Source organism: Mobula birostris, chromosome 2 (assembly GCF_030028105.1).
Source record: "Mobula birostris isolate sMobBir1 chromosome 2, sMobBir1.hap1, whole genome shotgun sequence".
NCBI classification, from domain to species: Eukaryota; Metazoa; Chordata; class Chondrichthyes; order Myliobatiformes; family Myliobatidae; genus Mobula; species Mobula birostris.
In genome coordinates, this window is record NC_092371.1 from 2,762,306 (window position 1) to 2,782,202 (window position 19,897).

A 19,897-nucleotide genomic window follows, 5' to 3' on the forward strand; every position below is an offset into this window, starting at 1 on the left:
ACTGAAATTATGGTATCATATTATACCATATAGTCTATTCCTTCGCGTTGAAAAATCCACTTCGCACACACATGAATGAAATCACAGGACGACACGCGGATTTTGAAATACGTGATGCAATTGTACATCCTCATCTGGACTCAGCGGGAGCCAGATTCAGTCGTAACGGGATCCTTCAAGATTATCATTACAGGAAATGATCGATTGCATTTTTTTTTGATATTATGTATGATTTAAGAATATAATTCACTTATTATTGTCGGGTTTCTATTAGCAGGAAGTGAGTGTTTTGTATGGGTCCATTCGTATCTGCTGAATGCGGTACATGACAGGTAGCCGTGGCGTTTCTGTAGTGTAGTGGTTATCACGTTCGCCTAACACGCGAAAGGTCCCTGGTTCGAAGCCAGGCAGAAACATTCTGTCATACTTTTGTATAAGTCAAGCCCTTGGCAACCGCACGTTTATTCCGTTACTCGTTCTGTAAGCAAAGCATCCCCGGACCCTCAAAACTCTGCAGTAAGCGCAGTCAGTACTTACGTCGCAACCGTTCATCAGGACTGGAAAAGAATGGACAGGATCCAAAATAAAAAGATTGGTAAAGGTGTGCTCACGCCAGCAGGTGAGAGGAGGAGGCAGTTGAGAGGGAAGGTAAGATCTAGGGAGCCTGGAGAGGAATAGTGTAAAATTCTCCTCTGAGAACGCTGTTAGCCGTGACGCACTCTGTACCACGCAGTGATCTCTTCTGAACTGCGATTCTTCTCATCCCAGGAGCGTGCGTTTGATTCACTCAGCACTCAGTTTCTCATTTCATCCCCAATCTTCCCCTATTTACGTGTCTTCTGGCACCTGGCTACACTGATCGACAAGTTGCAGGAAAAGGATTCGGATGGAGCAAATGCAGTATTTAGCAAACCAGGCGTACATTACACCGGGGAGAATCCGTCTCTGAACACAGTTATGTAACATTTGCAATTAGATGGAATATTGCATTTAAAGCAGTTGGCAGAATTTGAAGCAAATCCATCGGTCAGACGATTCAGAGCAAGTCTCATCCCATCAGTACAGCTCGTGAACGGTGCGAATGCCACGTAGGTTAACAGGTCACGACGTCTGTCCAGTGAAAAGGAGTCAGCGGTTTGGAACTCCGTTTATACGGTGAACTTCCTTTTCTGAAGGAGCGTTCCATGCAAGAATAGCCATTCCGTGATGTGTCACGCAGCAGTTTCCGCAGGAGAACGACCCATCTCAGCCTGAGCAGCGTTGGGAATCTCTTTTCCTTCTCTGACTCAGTCCATCCGCAGGCAGAAGAACGGATTTTCCTGACACGACTTAATTTTCGTTACATTTGCTGAGTTTGATTTAATTCGCAACTGCATCCCGTCCCCACACCTCCGTTCTTCCCGCCTAGTTTGTATGTTGCAAGAAATACAAAATGCTGCAGGAATCAACAGCAAAAGAAATTCCGCAAATACTCAAATGTGCAGGAAATCAAGATGTCAGGCGGTACCTCTCGACGAGAATAAACAATAGCCAATTCATGCCAAGACACTTGATCGATACCTTGTTTAAACTGATGCGGAGATCTCTGGAATTCAGCGTAGCGGCAACTTATAATTCACTGGCTTGATTTCAAGAACTTCAGCCCCCGGCCTGCTTGTTTGAAACTGTCCCCCAATCCGCACTGAAAATATACGGTTAGTGTGGCGTTCATCTGATCCCTTCCCTTAAGGCGCCGTCAACTAACCGACGGATTCAGTGGTACGGTGATGAACGCGTTCGGCAGCTCGTTGCTCGGATAATGGGTCTGCGCCCGAATCGTTGATGGCGAATTCCTCTCTCTCGCTGCTGCATGACCAGAGGAGTTACTCCACTATTGTGTGCGTATTGTGACAGGAATTCACAATCTGATTCCAGGAGAAACATGGTGAAACATTTCACCAATTTCCCCTTTCTCTCACAGCCGACATGTTCACTGAAATCGTATCCTTCCATTTACACTTCAACGCCGAGCAGCTTTCCGTGTTCTATATAAACTAGTCTTGTTTTTTTTTGCACTCCAGCGGTTTTTATAGTGCAGTGGTTATCACGGTCAACTTACACGCCAATAGCTCCCAGTTCGATAGTGGACGGCATTTCTCGTGCTCCAGTTTGTCACTATGAGCGTGTATATTGTGTGTTTCTATTCAAACGGACAACTGCTGTACTTTGCAAGCATTCGGACAAGTTTGTTTGCCCATCACAGGTGGGAAGGAGGGCATGACCGGTTCAATGTGGCGCACATGGGATGAACAGAATTATCATCTGTGTGTCTGAATTTCTCGTTCAGTCGAGTTTGAAGCCTACCCCCTATCGGGCCCATTCCCCACCTTGGTTTCTGCCGCATTTTCTCAGTGTCTGCCGTTATTAACCTTTTTTAATTTGTTTATTGTTTTCCTTCGTGCTGAAAACTCTATTTCGACTGCACATGTAGGAAGTCACAGGGCGACAAGCGGATTTTGAAATACGTGGTGCGTTCCTACAGCGCCAGCTGGACTCAACGGGAGCTAGTTACAGTTAAGGTAGGATTCGTGAAGAATGTTAGGTGTTTAAATAAGCCATTGCTTACAATTTTTATTGATATGAGATTGAATTTCTTATACAATTCAGTCATTAAAATCGGTTTTCTAAAAGCTGGAAGTGAGTGTTTCGTATAAGTCTATTCGTATCTGCTGCATGTGGTAGATAATAGGCATCCGTAGAGTTTCTGTAGTGTAGTGGTTATCACGTTCGCCTTACACGCGAAAGGTCCCTGGTTCGAAACTAGGCAGAAACATTCTGTGATATTTTTGTATACAACGAGTCCTTGGAAAGGGACGCAACCACACGTTAGTTCAATGGAGTACTACTGTTACTTGTTCCGTAAGCAGAGCATCCCCTCACCCACAGAACTCTGCAGCAAGAGCAGTTAGCATTTATGCCGTGACCGTTCACCAGGACTGAAAAAGAAGGGGCACGAACCAGAATAAGAAGTTTGGTAAAGGTGTGTACACCCCGGCAGGTGATAGGAGGAGGGAGTTGAGAGGGAAGGTAAGATGTAGTGAGCCTAGAGAAGAAATGTATAAAATTCTCATGTGAGACCGCTGTTAGCGGTGACACATTCTCTCTGTCCTGCACTGTGATCTCTTCTGATATGCGACTTTTCTCATCCCAGGTACGTGCGTTCGATTAATTCAGCACCTAACTTGTCATTTTATCCCCAATCTTTCCCAATATTCAGGGGTACAGATATGAGGTTCTATCAGTCTGATAGAGATACCCGCATGCAGTATTGCTTCCCAGGTGTCAGGGTACGGGATGTCTCGGATCGGGTGCAGAGTATTCTGAAGGCAGATGGTAAACAGCCAGAAGACTTGGTACACGTTGGTACCAATGACATTGGTAGAGTAAGGGAGGTGGCCTGAAGAGAGAGTTCAGCGAGTTGGGTAGGAAGCTGAAAAGCAGGTAGTAATCTCAGGATTGCTGCCTGTGCCACGTGCAAACGAGCGCAAGAATAGTATGATCAGGCATATTAATGCGTGGTTGACAGACTGGTAAAGGGGGCGGGCGTAGGGTTGCTGGGTCATTTGGGGTCTCTTCTGGGGGAGGTATAACCTTCACAAGAAGAATGAACTACACCTGAACCCAAAGGGGTCCAGTATCCTAGCAGGCAGGTTTAATAGAGCTGTTAGCTAGGATTTAAATGAAAATTAGCAAGGAGATGGTAACCGGAATGATGAGGCTGAGGAAGGGTAAAATAGAAATAAATCAAAGATAGCGTGAAACAGAGATGATAGAAAGGACAGGCAGGAGATGAGGGATAATCACAGCAAGTGGGGTGATTTACAGGACAACAGAGGCGTGGTGCAGTTAAAACAGAAAGCGACAAATATTGGACTGAAAGTGTTATATTCAAATCAACGCAGCATAGGAAATAAAATGGATGATCTTGAAATTCAGCTACAGATTGGCAAGTATGACCATATGGCCATCTCTGAAACTTGGCTAAAGGATGACTGCTATTGGGAGCTGAACGTCCAAAGATATGCGGTGTATCGGACAGATAGGTTAGTAGGCAGAGGAGATAGTGCGGCCCTGTGTATAAGAAATAATATTCAATCATTAGAAAGGGATGACATAGGATCAGAAGGTCTAGAGCTTCTGCGGGTTGAGTTAAGACATGGCAAGGGTAAAAGAATCGTAATGGCAGTTGTATCCAGGCCTCCAAACAGCAGCTGGGATGTGGATTACAAATTTTAGCAGGAGATAGAAAAGGTGTATCAGAAAGGTAATGTCATGATAATAGTTGGGGATTTCAACACGAAAATGACTTGGTAAAACCCGGCCAGTACAGTGAGTAGGATGCAAAGAATATCATGGACGAAACGAATTATCTAACGAGGATGTCATGAACATAGAAAACACAAAAAGAGAAATAATGTATGAGATCATGAAAAGGCAATGTAACTTAATTGGACATGTGATTACGAAAGAGGAGTTAGAATGCACGGTAATTATGGGAAAGATTGAAGGGAAGAAAGCAAGAGGAAGGCAAAGACAATTGATGAATTTCAGCACCGGGCCTGCTTGTTTGAAACTGTCTCCCAATCGGCACTGAAAATGTACGGTGAGTGCATCATTCCTCTGATCCCTTTCACTTAAGGCGTCGTCAACCAACCGACGGATTCGGTGTTGCGGTGATGAACGGGTTCGCCCCATCGTTGCTCGAATAAAGCGACTGCGCCAGAAATCGTTGACGGCGAATTCCTCTCTCTCGCTACTGCAAGACCAGTGGAGTTGTTCTACTTTTGTGTGCGTATTGTAACAGGAATGCACAATCTGGATGCGGGAGAAACACGGTGAAACATTTCACCAGATTCCGCTTTCTCTCACAGCCGACATATTCACTGAAATGGTATCTTTCCATTTACTCTTCAACGCCCTAGCAAGCCTCCACGTTCTATGTAAACTGCTCGTGTTTTTTACAGCCCAGCAGTTTTTATACTTCAGTGGTTATCACGGTCAACTTACACGCCAATAGTTCTCAATTCGATAGAGAACGGCAACGTAACTATCGCCCGTGCTCCAGTGTCTCAGTAAGAGAGTATACAGTGAAGATCACTACTCAAATGGACAACTGCTGCCCCAAGTTATCTTTTGTACTTTGCAAATATTCGGTCAATTTTGTTCGTCCAGCACAGACGGGAAGAAGATCAGGATCAGTTCAATACGACGCACATGGGATGAAGAGATTTACCATCGCCATGTACTCTGTGTGTCTGAATCTCTCCTTCAGTCTACTTTCAAGCCTCACTTTCTCCGCACCTCCACCCCCGCCTCGCGGGTTTGTCTGCATCTTCGTTTCTGTCCCCATTTTCTCGGTATCAGCCGTTAGGGACAGTTTGTTCCTTCACGTTAAAAGCTCCATTTGACACACACTTGAATGAAGTCACAGGACAAAAGGCCGATTTTGAGATACGTCGTGCATGTCTACGTCCTCATCTGGGCTCAGAAGGGGACAGTTTCAGTTGTGGAGTGATTAGTTAAGATTACTACTACAGGGAATGTTTCATGGCATTCATTTTATTGATATTTAGAATGATTTTAGTATATAATTCGGTTGTTAGTGTTTGGTTTCTACAGGCTGGAAGTGTGTGATGTGTGTAGTTCCAGTGGAATCCGCTGCACGCGGTACATGATGACCTCTATCAAGATCTCTCTCACCCTTCTACGCTCCAAAGAGAAAAGTCCCAGCTCTGCTAACCTTGCCTGATAAGGCTCGTTTTCCAATTCAGGCAACATCCTGGTAGATCTTCTCTGCACCCTCTACATAGCTTCCACATCCTTCCTGTAATGAGGTGCCCAGAACTGAACACAATACTCTAAGTCTGGTCTCACCAGAGATTTATAGAGTTGCAACATGACCTGTCTACTCTTGACCTCAATCCCCCAATACGGCGGGAGAAGAAGAGGAGCAACGCGCCGCGCGTGCGCAGCCCTCCGATGAAAAATGATATCGTATCTGTCAAATAGGGTCCGTGGACAATTCTGATTTGATGAAGATGGACGTGAAAACACAGAGGAACATCTGGAAAAATTTCTGAAATTCTCGTTCGCTGCTGTCGTTACTGCGCTGTCGGGAATCTTTCAGAGGGTAGTCCTCAAAATCCCCTGCTTTGCCTGCTGTTGGCGACCGAAAAGGAGGTCGAATCGTTCAGACAGAGATGGCGCTCAGTACTCGGTGTCGGAGAGCTGATCAGAGCTCGAAGTTTTCGGATGACTCAGAGTCGGACCGTGGTCGGGTATGGCAGGGAGACTTTTTCTTCCTTCTCTCCGTCTGCGTGAGATGTGGGACATTTGAGAGACTTTGAACTTCTACTGTGCTCATGGACTTCTTCATCAAGTTATGGTATTGTTGCACTGTTGTAACTATATGTTATAATTATGTGGTTTTGTTAGTTTTTTTCAGTCTTGGTCTGTCCTGTATTTTGTGATATCACACCGGAGGAAATAGAAACCATAGAAACCATAGAAAAAACTACAGCACAGAAACAGGCCCTTTGGCCCTTCTTGGCTGTGCTGAACCATTTTCTACCTAGTCCCACTGACCTGCACACGGACCATATCCCTCCATACACCTCCCATCCATGTATCTGTCCAATTTATTCTTAAATATTAAAAAAGATCCCGCATTTACCACCTCGTCTGGCAGCTAATTCCATACTCCCACCACTCTCTGTGTGAAGAAGCCCCACCCCCCAATGTTCCCTTTAAACTTTTCCCCCCTCACCCTTAATCCATGTCCTCTGGTTTTTTTCTCCCCTTGCCTCAGTGGAAAATATTGTATCATTTCTTAATACATGCATTACTAAATGACAATAAAAGAGGGTTGCGTGTCTTCATAATCTAAAAAAATAAATTAATGAAGCGTAGTATCCCCCAGGCTTTCTTAGTTATTCCTCTCTCTCGCCGCTGCTGCATGACCAGACGAGTTACACCACTATTGTGTGCGCATTGTGACAGAAATTCACAATCAGGATCGGGGTGCAACACGTTGCAACTTTTCGCCAGATTCCGCTTTCTCTCACAGCCGACAGATTCACTAGAGTGGTATCCTTCCATTTCCTCTTCAACGGCCAGCAGTTACCACGTTCTATATAAACTGCTCTTGTTTTTAACACCCCAGCGGTTTTTATAGTGAAGTGGTTATCACGGTCATATTATAGACCAAGACTCCCCAAGGCGATAGAGTACGGGAACGTGAACGTTACTCGTGCTCCAGTTTGTCAGGAAGAGCGTGTATACTGAGGGTTACCATCGCTATCTACTCTGTGTGTGTGTATCTCTCATTCAGACTACTTCTCCTTATGGGGCGTCTGTCTACATCGTCGTTTCTTTCCCCGTTTGTTCAGTATCGGCCGTTATGAACGATTTTGTTTTCATTTATTTTTTTCCTTCGCGTTGAACACTCCATTTCGTACACATATGAAGAAAGTCACAGGACGACAGGCGGATTTTGAAATACGTGGTGCAATTGTACATCCTCATCTGGACTCAGCGGGAGCGGGGTTCATTCATAGCGGGATTCTTTAAGATCATTATGAGAAAAAATAACCCATGGCTTTTATTTTTTTTCTTGATATTAACTATGATTTAAGTATATAATTCAGTCGTTACTGTCGGGATTCTATCAGCGGAAAGTGAGTGTTTTGTATAAGCAACACACATCAAAGTTGCTGGTGAACGCAGCAGGCCAGGCAGCATCTATAGGAGGAGGTACTGTCGACGTTTCAGGCCGAGACCCTTCGTCAGGAGAGAAGAGCTAGTAAGAGATTTGAAAGTGGGAGGGAGAGGGGGAGATCAGAAATGATAGGAGAAGACAGGAGGGGGAGGGATGGAGCCAAGAGCTGGACAGTTGATTGGCAAAAGGGGTATGAGATGATCATGGGACAGGAGGCCCAGGGAGAAGGAAAAGGGGGAGGGGGGAACCCAGAGGATGGGCAAAGGGTATAGTCAGAGGGACAGAGGGAGAAAAAGCAGAGTCAGAGAAAGAATGTGTGTATATAAAGAGATAACGGATGGGGTACGAGCGGGAGTTGGGGCATTAGCGGAAGTTAGAGAAGTCAATGTTCATGCCATCAGGTTGGAGGCTACCCAGACGGAATATAAGGTGTTGTTCCTCCAACCTGGTGCCATCAGGTTGGAGGAACCCCAACCCTGTTTTGTATAAGGCCACTCATATCTGCTGCAGGCTACATGATACGTAGCCGTAGTGTTTCTGTAGTGTAGTGGTTATCACGTTCGCCTAACACGCGAAAGGTCCCTGGTTCGAAACCAGGTAGAAACACTCTGAGATACTTTTGTTTAAATCAAGTCTTTGGAAAAGGACGCAACCACACGTTTATTCAATGGAATACTTCTGTTCTGAGAATCGGAGCGGGAGTGCGGCGGAAGCCATTTTGAATTTTTCGGTTTTTTCATCATCGGTGTTAAGAGAAGCCGGACTGCGCAGACGTGTGACGTCGGGCAGTGAAGCGCAGAAGTTTTGAAAGGAACACAGCCTGATACAGCGGGCAGCATAGTTTTGCGGGCTGCGGAGTGAGCCGGGAGCAAAGTGAAGGCCTAAGGGCTTTGGCTCAACGGGTTTAGGTGGAAACGGGCGAGGCGAAGAAGGTTTAGTTTTCAATTTTTCCTGTTATTTGAGGAAAGGGGGGAAGTATGAGAGTGAGGGCAGCTTGCTGTTCTCGGTGTCGGATGTGGGCGGTCCTGGAGTCTCCCAGCCTCCCGGACGTCCACATCTGCGCTAGGTGCGCCGAGCTGCAGCTCCTAAAGGACCGCGTTAGGGAACTGGAGCTGCAGCTCGATGACCTTCGTCTGGTCAGGGAGAGTGAGGAGTTGATAGAGAGGAGTTGCAGGCAGGTGGTCACACCGAGGCCACGGGAGGAAGACAAGAGGGTCACGGTTAGGAAGGGGAAGGGGAAGGGTCAGGTACTAGAGAGTATCCCAGTGGCTGTGCCCCTTGAGAATAAGTACTCCTGTTTGAGTACTGTTGGGGGGGGGGAACAGCTTACCTGGGGGAAGCAACAGTGGTGGGATTGGACATTGTCCCGGATCACCAGAAGATTTTTCCCAGGGCTGAAATGGCAAACACGAGGGGGCATAGTTTTAAGGTGCTTGGAAATAGGTATCGAAGGTGTATCAGGGGTAATTTATCACACATTAAGTGGTCGGTTCCTGGGATGCACTACCGGTGGTAGTGGTGGAAGTGGATACAATAGGGTTTTTTAAGAGCCTCTTAGAAAAATAGAGGGCTATTAGCGAGGGAAATTTTAGACATTCTCTACAGTAGGTTACAAGGTCGGCACAACATTGTGAACCGAAGGGTCTGTAATGTTCTGTAAATGTCTTTGTTTCCACGTTCTATGTAAACTGTTTTTGTTTTTCACACGTAAACACGAGGAATTCTGCAGATGCTGGAAATTCAAGCAACACACATCAAAGTTGCTGGTGAACGCAGCAGGCCAGGCAGCATCTCTAGGAAGAGTTGCATTCAACGTTTCGGGCCGAGACCCTTCGTCAGGACTAACTGAAGGAAGAGTTAGTAAGAGATTTCAAAGTGGGAGGGGGAGGGGAGATCCAAAATGATAGGAGAAGACAGGAGGGGGAGGGATGGAGCCAAGAGCTGGACAGGTGATTGGCAAAAGGGATATGAGAGGATCATGGGACAGGAGGGCCAGGGAGAAGGAAAAAGGGGGGGGGGACCCAGAGGATGGGCAAGGGGTATAGACAGAGGGAAAGAGGGTGAAAAAGGAGAGAGAGAGAAAGAATGTGTGTATATAAATAAATAACGGATGGGGTACGAGGGGGAGGTGGGGCATTAGCGGAAGTTAGAGAAGTCAGTGTTCATGCCATCAGGTTGGGAGCTGCCCAGACGGAATATAAGGTGTTGTTCCTCCAACCTGAGTGTGGCTTCATCTTTACAGTAGAGGAGGCCGTGGATAGTCATATCAGAATGGGAATGGGAATAAGAATGAGAATGGGAACCATCAACTCTGCTCTCAAACGCAACTCCCCCATTTCACGCACATCTGCTCTCACTCCATCCTCCCGCCACCCCACTAGGTATAGGGTTCCCCTGGTCCTCACCTACCACCCCACCAGCCTCTGGGTCCGACATGTTATTCTCCGTAACTTCCGCCACCTCCAACGGGATCCCACCACTAAGCACATCTTTCCCTCCGCCCCCCCTCCCCCGCTTTCCGCAGAGATCACTCCCTACGCGACTCCCTTGTCCATTCGTTACCTCCGCCCCATCCCTCCTCATTGATCTCCCTCCTGGCACTTATCCTTGTAAGCGGAACAAGTGCTACACATGCCCTTACACTTCTTCCCGTACCACCACTCAGGGCCGCAGACAGTGCTTCCAGGTGAGGCGACACTTCACCTGTGAGTCGGCTGGGGTGATATGTACTGCGTCCAGTGCTCCAGATGTGGCCTTCTATATATTGGCGAGACCCGACGCAGACTGGGAGATCATTTTGCTGAGCACCTACGCTCTGTCCGCCAGAGAAAGCAGGACCTCCCAGTGGCCACAAATTTTAATTCCACATTCCATTCCCATTCTAATATGCCTATCCACTGCCTCCTCTACTGTAAAGATGAAGCCACACTCAGGTTGGAGGAACAACATCTTATATTCCGTCTGGGTAGCCTCCAACCTGATAGCATGAACATTGACTTCTCTAACTTCCACTAATGCCCCACCTCCCCCTCATACCTCATCCGTTATTTATTTATATACACATTCTTTCTCTCTCTCTCTCTCCTTTTTCTCCCTCTGTCCCTCTGACTATACCCCTTGCCCATCCTCTGGGCCCCCCCCCACCTTTTTCCTTCTCTCTGGGCCTCCTGTCCCATGATCCTCTCATATCCCTTTTGCCAATCACCTGTCCAGCTCTTGGCTCCATCGCTCCACCTCCTGTCTTCTCCTATCATTTTGGATCTCCTCTCCCCCTCCCACTTTCAAATCTCTTACTAGCCCTTCCTTCAGTTAGTCCTGACGAAGGGTCTCGGGCCGAAACGTCGACTGTACCTCTTCCTAGAGATGCTGCTTTGCCTGCTGCGTTCACCAGCAACTTTGATGTGTGTTGCTTTGTTTTTCACACCGCAGAGGTTATTGTAGTGCAGTGGTTATCATGATCAGATTACACGCCAATAGTTCCCAGACGGGAAGAAGGGCAGGACGTGTTCAATACGGCGCACATGGGATCAACAGAATTACCAATCGCTATCTACTCTATGTGTCTGAATCTCTCGTTCAGTCTACGTTCAAAGCCTTACCCCCCTCGGGCGCCTGTCTGCATCTTCGTTTCTTTCCCAACTTTCTCAGTATCGGCCGTAATGAACAATTTTAAAATTGTTTATTGTTTTCCTTCGCGTTCAAAACTCCATTTCGCACATATATGAAGGAGGTCACAGGACGACACGCTGATTTTGAAACACGTAGTGCATTTCTACAGCCTCAACCGGACTCAGCGGGAGCCAGATTGAGTTCTGGTGGGATTCCTGAAGATTGTTATCGATGAAAATGAGCCATATTATTTATTATTTTATTGATATTGAGTATGATTTTATTACAGTATATAATTTATTCGCTAGTGTCGGTTTCTACGAACTGGAAGTGAGTGTTGTCCCTGAGTCTTTTCGTATCTGCTGCATCCGGAACAAAATAGGTAATCGCAGTGTTTCTGTAGTGTAGTGGTTATCACGTTCGCCTAACACGCGAAAGGTCCCTGGTTCGAAACCAGGCAGAAACACTCCGTGATACTTTTTTTTAATAAATCAAGTCCTTGGAAAGGGACGCCACCAGACGTTTATTGAATAAAGTACTTCTGTGTCTGGTTCCATAAACAAAGCATCCCCAGTACACAAAACGCTGGAGCAAGAGCAGTCAGCATTTATGCCATGATCATTTATCGGGACTGGAAAAGAAGGGGCGCTAACCAAAATAAGAAGGTTGGTAAAGGTGTGTACACACCGTCGGGGGATAGGAGGTGAAGCTGAAAGGGAAGGTAAGGTGTAGGGGGAGCGGCGAAGATATGTTTAGAATTCTCATCTCAGACGACTTTCACGGTGAAGCACTCTCTCTGATTTTTTGACAAAACTATGAGTTAATTTACAAAAAAATACACAAAGGTGCAACAATGGATATTTACAAGGCAGTCCGTATACTCAAAATAAAATATGGTTATTACCGTCTATAAAGCCGTCAATACCGCGGGGCGACCACCCGTCTCTGAAGTCCCCCATTGTACCAGCTCTCTGCTCTCACATTGCGATTTCCTGTGACATGCGACTCTTTGATTTCAGGTACGTGCGTTCGATTCACTCACCAGCCAGTTTGCAATTACATCCCCCATCTTCCCCTACCCACGTCTCCTCCAGTACCTGGCTGCACTGATCGTGAAATGGCGGGAAAAGGATTCGGATGTTGCAAATGCAGCATTTAGTAAATCAGGAGTACACAGCACCGGGGAGAATCCGTCCCTGAACACGGTTATGTAACGTTTCACAGGAAAGGAAACCGTGGATTTGAAGAAGTTAGCAGAAGCTGAAATAATTCCCTCACTGTCAGAAGATACAGCGCAAGCTACATCTCATCAGTACAGATCGAGGAGGGTGCGATAGCCATGTAGCTTAAGTGGTCAAAAATCTGCCCAGTGAAAACAAGATGCCGGCTTGGAACTCCCTGCGACGATTTTACTTTACTAGGTGAGCTCCCTTTATTGATGAGGCGCTTCATGCAAGAATCGCCATTCACTGATTTGTCACGGAGGAGTTGCGGTAGGATAGTGACCTATCTCTGCCTCAGCATTGCTGGGAATCTCTTTTCCCTTTTTGACAGTCTATCAGAAGATAGTACAACGCATTTTCCCGTCACGACGTAACCTTCGTTACATTCAGTGAGCGTCATTTTATTCAAACCCCCACCCTCTGCATTTAATTGAATAAACATCTGATTGTAAGCAACACACATCAAAGTTGCTGGTGAACGCAGCAGGCCAGGCAGCATCTCTAGGAAGAGGTGAAGTCGACGTTTCAGGCCGAGACCCTTCGTCAGGACTGACTGAAGGAAGAGTGAGTAAGAGATCTGAAAGTTGGAGGGGGAGGGGAAGATGCATAATGATAGGAGAAAACAGGAGGGGGAGGGATGGAGCCAAGAGCTGGACAGGTGATTGACAAAAGGGATACGAGAGGATCATGGGACAGGAGGTCCGGGAAGAAAGACAGCGGGTGAGGGGAACCAGAGGATGGGCAAGCGGTATAGTCAGAGGGACAGAGGGAGAAAGAGAGAGAGAAAGAATGTGTGTATATAAATAACGGATGGGGTACGAGGGGGAGGTGGGGCATTAGCGGAAGTTAGAGAAGTCAATGTTCATGCCATCAGGTTGGAGGCTACCCAGACGGAATATAAGGTGTTGTTCCTCCAAACTGAGTGTGGCTTCATCTTTACAGTAGAGGAGGCCACTGGCCACACATTTTAACTCCACATCCCATTCCCATTCTGGTATGTCTATTCACGGCCTCCTCTACCGTGAAGATGAAGCCACACTGAGGTTGGAGGAACAACACCTTATATTCCGTCTGGGTAGCCTCCAACCTGATGGCATGAACATCGACTTCTCTAACTTCCGCTAAGGCCCCATCTCCCCCTCGTACCCCATCTGTTACTTATTTTTATACACACATTCTTTCTCTCACTCTCCTTTTTCTTCCCCTGTCCCTCTGAATATACCCCTTGCCCATCGTCTGGTTCCCCCCCCCCCCGGTCTTTCTTCCCTGACTTCCTGTCCCATGATCCTCTCGTATCCCTTTTGCCAATCACCTGTCCAGCTCTTGGCTCCATCCCTCCCCCTCTTGTCTTCTCCTATCATTTTGGATCTCCCCCTCCCCCTCCAACTTTCAAATCTCTTACTCACTCTTCCTTCAGTTAGTCCTGACGAAGGGTCTCGGCCTGAAACGTCGACTGTACCTCTTCCTGGAGATGCTGCCTGGCCTGCTGCGTTCACCAGCAACTTTGATGTGTGTTGCTTGAATTTCCAGCATCTGCAGAATTCCTGTTGTTTGCGTTTTTAAATATCTGATTGTGCCCCTTTTGTGTTATTGGGATTTTTTAAAATGTTTCTGCCTGGTTTCGAACCAGGGACCTTTCGCGTGTAAGGCGAACGTGATAACCACTACACTACAGAAACATAACCCTCGGAATAATATATTCCACATGTACAAATTCCAACAGCCCAAGTTATAATTCACACGTCTGGATGATTGTTCAACTTTGCGACACGACACTGACAGCCAAAACATTTATTTATTTAAATTATTCTCATTATCAATAAAAAATAATCCTTGGGGCATTTCCTCTGACAACAACCTTAATGACAGACATTTCTGCCGCAATTGAATGTTGCCGTTTGAACTGCCTCACGCTTTGCACATTGAGTCACTTTCTGTGACGCGAGCCGGAGTTTCAAATCCAGAGAGAAAAGGAAACACAAAACGCCGCGTACTGTGTAAAAGGGGAGTAAAATCGGAGACAGAGAACGAGTACAAGCGAGAGATAGATAGATAGATAGATAGGTAGAGAGAGAGAGAGAGAGAGAGAGAGGGGCGAACCCACGATGAGGACGAGTGTTGAAAGTAGACGGTACTAGAGACTCAGACAAAACGAGAACACAGTGGAAGTAATTGTGTTCATATCATTGAACTGATCCTTCCCTTCCTCTAGCCAGAGGTGGACATGGATATTTGAAAGTTTGGTGGCGTATTTTCAAACTGCCGGAGTGTTCCCATGTTTCTGCAGCAAGACTGCTGTGTTTAAACTGAGTCGCAACCTGCGCTGGAATTATTCCTTGGTTGTGCATTCGCTTTCTCATGGTGGTGTTCGCACCAAGTGATGCGGAAATTAACAGGTTCATGCCATGTGAAACCAGGGAAACGTGTTGAAACCTTTCACCAGGTTTTGCTTCTTCCCATATCCGATCAGTTAAATGAAATTGCATCCTTTCATTTCGTTTTTACCGTCCGGTTTGTTGTCATTTTGTGTATGTTTCTCCGGGGCAGTTTTATTTGGTCGAGGTTATGACGTTCGCATCACACACGGAAGGTCCCCATTCCGATCCTGGTCAAAAATAAAAATGTAACACTAGATCTGTAGAAACACCCCTCTATTCTCTCAAGAGTTAAATAAGGAAAAAGAAATAAGAAATAAACAACGAGCTCACTAATATTATGCAGCAAAAACCCATAAAAGCTAACAGTGGAGGAGTGGAGAGGTGATAACTAAACAGAGTGATGGTCTGATGCGCTCAGCACAGGAATAAACACAAGCTGAAGATTAATTGTCACTCAACCAGGCATGAAGAGCCATGGTTACAGCAGACGAAATAGAATTATGCTGGGATGAATATGTAAAACACATTACAAACAGGCATGCACAGTAAAAGGCACATACAGCACATATAAGACAGCAAGCGCAGATAGGTTAAGAATAAAATATAATCCAACCAATAATAGTCCAAGTGTTTGAGTTGAATATTGCAGCCGTCTGCAGTCGGACACAGCGTAGCCTGTCTTCTGCCGGGCAAACACTGGGGAATAATACCGACTCCAGCAGAGACGCCTCGCTGCACCGCCTCCAGCATTACGGTGAGCAGTCCGACTCTGACGCCTCCGGCTCTTCTGGGCGGCTGGAAGTAGGCGATATAGAAACATAGAAACATAGAAAATAGGTGCAGGAGTAGGCCATTCGGCCCTTCGAGCCTGCACCGCCATTTATTATGATCATGGCTGATCATCCAACTCAGAACACCGCCCCAGCCTTCCCTCCATACCCCCTGACCCCCGTAGCCACAAGGGCCATATCTAACTCCCTCTTAAATATAGCCAATGAACTGGCCTCAACTGTTTCCTGTGGCAGAGAATTCCACAGATTCACCACTCTCTGTGTGAAGACGTTTTTCCTAATCTCGGTCCTAAAAGGCTTCCCCTCTATCCTCAAACTGTGACCCCTCGTTCTGGACTTCCCCAACATCGGGAACAATCTTCCTGCATCTAGCCTGTCCAATCCCTTTAGGATCTTATACGTTTCAATCAGATCCCCCCTCAATCTTCTAAATTCCAACGAGTACAAGCCCAGTTCATCCAGTCTTTCTTCATATGAAGGTCCTGCCATCCCAGGAATCAATCTGGTGAACCTCCTTTGTACTCCCTCTATGGCAAGGATGTCTTTCCTCAGATTAGGGGACCAAAACTGCACACAATACTCCAGGTGTGGTCTCACCAAGGCCTTGTACAACTGCAGTAGTACCTCCCTGCTCCTGTACTCGAATCCTCTCGCTATAAATGCCAATATGATTGAGGTAAGGCAGATACCCCGCCGTCCGCCACAACAGACAGGATCTCCCGGTAGCCACCCACTTCAACTCTGTTTCCCATTCCCATTCCGATATGTCCATACATGGCCTCCTCTACTGCCATGATGAGGCCAAACTCAGGTTGGAGGAGCAGCACCTCATATACCATCTAGGTGGTCTCCAGCTCCTTGGTATGAACATAGAATTCTCCAACTTCCGGTAATTCCCTCCCCCTGCTTTACACAATCTCTATTTCACACTGCCCCCTCCCCCAGCTGCCTACCACCTCCCTAATGGTTCCGCCTCCTTCTACTACCCATTGTGTTTTCCCCTATTCTTTCTTCACCTTTCCTGCCTATCACCTCCCTGCTTCCCCTCCCCCGCCCCTTTATCTTTCCCCTTGCTGGTTTTTCACCTGGAACCTACCAGCCTTCTCCTTCCCATCCTCCCTCCACCTTCTTTATAGGGCCTCTGCCCCTTCCCCCTACAGTCCTGACGAAGGGTTCCGGCCCGAAACGTTGACTGATCGTTTCCGCGGTTGCTGCCCTACCTGCTGAGTTCCTCCAGCGTGTTGTGAGTGTAACCGGTGAATCGGACACTGCCTTCCACATTACAGTAACAAGGTCACAGGAAGAGCGACTAAAGCAATCACTTGTTGTTTGACTGCAAACCGCCTTCCCGACCGAACTCCTCCGACACCTCTCTGACCAAGCCCGACTCCTTCAGCTTCTCCGCCAACAAGCAACTCGCTGATGGAGCAGATCTGCCGAACAATGAGTTCTTAATTTCCAGCTGCGTCTTGTGATCGTTTACAACAGACAATAACATCTTTGTACCGAGCGCGCTGCCACCGTACTGGAAGCAAATAGCAGAACAATAACAGATTCATAAACTCACAGAGAGGTGAAGTAGAGAAATGCAGAATGTGAAGCCTTTCTACATTGTTTTCCGTTTTAGAATATCATCTCACCACTTCTCTCTCAACCAAGTACCCGTTCTTTGTAAGGAATAGCAGTGGAAGGCCTGATGACAAAAGGAAACATGGAACCTCTAAGCAAGGCTACACTAATGGACTGTGCACATTGCAGTGAAAACGCTTTAAACGGAAGAGCAGCCTCGCCACGAGCGCTATAAAACACGAGACAAACATGACCCCGACGTGATTCGAACACGCAGCCTTCTGATCTGGAGTCAGACGCGCTACCGTTGCGCCACGAGGTCTGAGGGAACTGCTGAAATACTGAAATTAATATGCATCTCAGGAATTTCTTTAGATCCATCTGTTGCTCACTTTCCCACTTGAACTTGGCAAACTTTCCGTTTCCGTAAATCTGTCGAGGAAACTGTTTTCTCCGACTGTAACTGTCTCCCTTCTCGTCTTTAATGTAGAATGCCTTTGGCTTTTTCTTCACCTTGAATGCTAAGGCAAGCTCATGCTTTATTTTTAGCCACCCTGATTTCATCCTTATGTGTTTCCTTACATTTGTCATAAGCACCTCATCTGTCCAACCTACGTATACCTGTAAATCACCACTCATTCTTAACCAAGGCTTCGATATCACTTGAAAACCAAAGTTTCCTACACCTGATATCTTTATCCTTTATTCTGACAGGCGTTTTGTACTCTCACAATTTCACTTTTGAAGGCCTCCGGTTTACCAAGTACATTTTTGCCAACAAACAGCTTGCCAAATCGTATCTAATTCTATCAAAATAGTCCTTTCTCCAAGTTCGAATCTCAACCAGCGAACCAGACCTATCTTTTTGCATATTTACTTCGAAAGTAATGGCATTGTGGTATGCAACACAGAGATCAGCTGCTGACAACTGGCTAAAGTGGCACGTTTATCTGAGAACAGCCGTAAGGACAAGCCGGGTAACAAGAGGACGTGTGATCAGAGTAATAATGTGAGTAATTTATCGAAGGGTTTCTGAGAGACGAGATCTACCTGCATTTAGAAAGGCAAGGACTGGTTAGAGATAGTCAACATGGCTTTGGGCCTCACGTTTTAAGCAGAGTTTTCTGCGGAGGTGACCGTCCAACAGGATTGAAGAGACAGGGCGATACATGTCTACCTGTCTTTTGGAAAGCCCTTTTAGAAGGACTCATGCGTATTGTTGTCCGGAAAATCATATCACATGGGATCCGATGTGAGGTCCTCAACTGATTACTGCACTAACTTGAGGAGGAATCAGTGGATGGTAGTGGAGTCGACTTTTTCTTCTAGACTGGAGGCCTCTGAGCAGTGACATTACCCAGTGCTCCCTGTCGCACCTCCCGTGGTCTGTCATCTCTATTAAATGTTTTGTTAAGAATATTAGTGGCATTTTGAGTGAGGTAGCGAATGACACCGATGTTGGTAGCGTGGTGGACAGTAAGAACATATAAGGATCTGGATCTACTGGGATTATGGGCCAATGAGTAGAAGATGGAATTCAGCTCGGACAAGCGCGACTTGAGGCACCTTGAGGCATCAGGGCAGCGCCTACACAGTAAACGCCAGAGCTCTGGGGAGTGTTGCAGATCAGTGAGACATCTGAGCGTAGGTATTTCGATTTATGGTGACACAGACAGAAGATGGCGAAGAAAGCTTTTCTCACGCTTGATGAGACATCGTGAATCAGGTTCGTGATATCGGTTATATCCCTTTGTAGCCACTTGTACTGACTACGAACTGCTCTACAGCTCTGTTCGATACTTTGCAAAATGACTCCAATGTAAACAGATGTGCAAAGCGTCAATTAAAGGAAACAAGAAAACACTGCAGTAAGCCCTTGGAAGTATTTTTCGACGTTCTTTGAGGAGGTGACCAGGCATATAGATGAGGGTAGTGCAGTGGATGTGATCTATATGGATTTTAGTAAGGCATTTGACAAGGTTCCACACGGTAGGCTTATTCAGAAAGTCAGAAGGCATGGGATACAGGGAAGTTTGGCCAGGTGGATTCGGAATTAGCTTGCCTGCAGAAGGCAGAGAGTCGTGGTGGAGGGAGTACATTCAGATTGGAGGATTGTGACTAGTGGTGTCCCACAAGGATCTGTTCTGGGTCCTCTACTTTCCGTGATTTTTATTAACGACCTGGATGTGGGGGTAGAGGACTGGGTTGGCAAGTTTGCAGACGACACAAAGGTTGGTGGTGTTGTAGATAGTGTAGAGGATTGTCAAAGATTGCAGAGAGACATTGGTAGGATGCAGAAGTGGGCTGAGAAGTGGCAGATTCAACCCGGAGAAGTGTGAGGTGGTACACTTTGGAAGGACAAAATCCAAGGCAGAGTACAAAGTAAATGGCAGGATACTTGGTAGTGTGGAGGAGTAGAGGAATCTCGGGGTACATGTCCACATATCCCTGAAAGTTACCTCACAGGTCGATAGGGTAGTTAAGAAAGCTTATAGGGTGTTAACTTTCATAAATCGAGGGATAGAGTTTAAGAGTCGCGAGGTAATATGCAGCTCTATAAAACCCTGGTTA

General features: G+C 46.5%; 6 non-coding genes across 6 annotated transcripts; 4 read left to right on the top strand and 2 right to left on the bottom strand.

Moving 5' to 3' along the window:
- Positions 1–343: 343 nt before the first annotated feature.
- trnav-aac (transfer RNA valine (anticodon AAC)) lies at positions 344–416 on the top strand. Its single transcript has one exon. It is a non-coding gene; the product is annotated as a tRNA-Val (tRNA).
- A 2,323-nt stretch (positions 417–2,739) lies between these two features.
- On the top strand, positions 2,740–2,812 carry trnav-uac (transfer RNA valine (anticodon UAC)). Its single transcript has one exon. It is a non-coding gene; the product is annotated as a tRNA-Val (tRNA).
- A 5,477-nt stretch (positions 2,813–8,289) lies between these two features.
- On the top strand, positions 8,290–8,362 carry trnav-aac (transfer RNA valine (anticodon AAC)). The gene has a single exon. It is a non-coding gene; the product is annotated as a tRNA-Val (tRNA).
- A 3,396-nt stretch (positions 8,363–11,758) lies between these two features.
- trnav-aac (transfer RNA valine (anticodon AAC)) lies at positions 11,759–11,831 on the top strand. The gene has a single exon. It is a non-coding gene; the product is annotated as a tRNA-Val (tRNA).
- Positions 11,832–14,194: 2,363 nt separating this feature from the next.
- trnav-uac (transfer RNA valine (anticodon UAC)) lies at positions 14,195–14,267 on the bottom strand. The gene has a single exon. It is a non-coding gene; the product is annotated as a tRNA-Val (tRNA).
- A 3,309-nt stretch (positions 14,268–17,576) lies between these two features.
- Positions 17,577–17,648, bottom strand: trnaw-cca (transfer RNA tryptophan (anticodon CCA)). The gene has a single exon. It is a non-coding gene; the product is annotated as a tRNA-Trp (tRNA).
- Between the last annotated feature and the right edge of the window lie 2,249 nt (positions 17,649–19,897).